Below are 1,610 nucleotides of genomic sequence, written 5' to 3'. Positions count from 1 at the left end.
ATAGATTGTGAATTGAATCAATGTTAAAAATATATCAAAAATTTATGCGACACAATTATCGTCACCAAAGTCATCTGCGACTCTGTCATAATTTGTGTTAACTATGGTAACAATAACTCAAGGATTGAAATGAGGTACCGTGAAAAATGATTATAGTAATTATTAGCTCGTTGAATGATTTAAATATTGTAATAATTAAGTAATTAACAAGTGACAGTTTTTTTGACGTACAATATTCCTTAATTTGCATTTCCAAAGGTCCTTCAGATTTAGTACCAAAAGTGCTAAATCTTTAGGACCATCCTAAGGTATAAAAATCTGATCAAAACATTGGAAACATATAGTTACACATGCTATTATGGGCGGTCGGTCATTCCTATTTTATGTAGCCAAGATGCATTAATCATACTCTGTCTAGCGTGATTTATTAATCCTTATAGCTCTAAAATACTATTTTCTCTTATTAGAACTAATTAATTGATAATTCAATCAATAAATGGTAAAATAAGTGATTGATAGGAAGTGCTTTGCCGATTCAAACATTATCAAAAAATCATAATTAAAGAAAAAAGCGCAGACGAAGAGGAAGAACAAGTTTACCATAATTGTAACTCTATCGCACTTTTTCTTCAAAAAAATCATTGCTTTTAAGGGACCATTTTCTTCCATCTCTTTATTTCTTCATTCGCATCAAATGTGTGTCGTCATCAGGAAGACGAAAAATGTGCTGAACAGCTGTGCTTCATCGCAATAATTATTTAAATAAAATATATTTGGCGATTTTTTCAAAAACTTTGTGTGTTTATCCACCCACCCATTATTTTACCTCTTTCCGGAAAACAAATGTCCGACTTTAAGACACTAAAAACTGTTTAATCCTTATAAATAAAATTTGTCGCTTTTCTGGGAATTAAATGAATTTCTGGATTTTTCATTTCCATTTCAAATGTGCATTGGATCAATAATACTTACATTATCCTATCAACGACATTGAATTGACATACTCCTTAGTCTTGTATGAAGTTACATGATCATTGAAATGAAACAATTTATCTCATGCCAACTATCAGTGGTTACAAATGAATTACAAAATCGCATTACTCATGATCGTTCCCTATTTCACCTTTTCTTCTCTTTTCTAACGAACTGTTTAAATGGTTTTACTCCGTGCATTAAATCTAAGGCAGTCAACGGAGCTTGTACGCAACCATAAATTTCAGTATTCTGCTGAAATTGCCTGTCCTGTCAAATCACAAGCAGATTTCAGTTTTTAGCTAATCAATAAAAGCAATGTTGGCAATGGTTATCCTCTTGCGGAAGCTAAATATTTTTTTTATTTGACAATTTATCTGAAAACTTACTGTCATTTTGAGCTTGGCACGAACAAGCCCTTTAGATTTTATTAATGGTATCAGTACCATCAATTGAGCTGACACATCTTCCAACATTTATAAATATTTCCCTCAAATAAAACACAACGAAAACATGGGCCTTATTGTAATACTACCAATAGTACATTACCAATCAAATTTGCAGGAATTTTGAATTGCTTATTATGCTGTCACTCGTTATCATCAAATGTTTAATTGCATTGACAGTAATGTAAGTTA

Source organism: Loa loa, assembly GCF_000183805.2.
Source record: "Loa loa unplaced genomic scaffold supercont3.204, whole genome shotgun sequence".
NCBI lineage: Eukaryota > Metazoa > Nematoda > Chromadorea > Rhabditida > Onchocercidae > Loa > Loa loa.
This window is presented reverse-complemented; position numbering follows the sequence as displayed.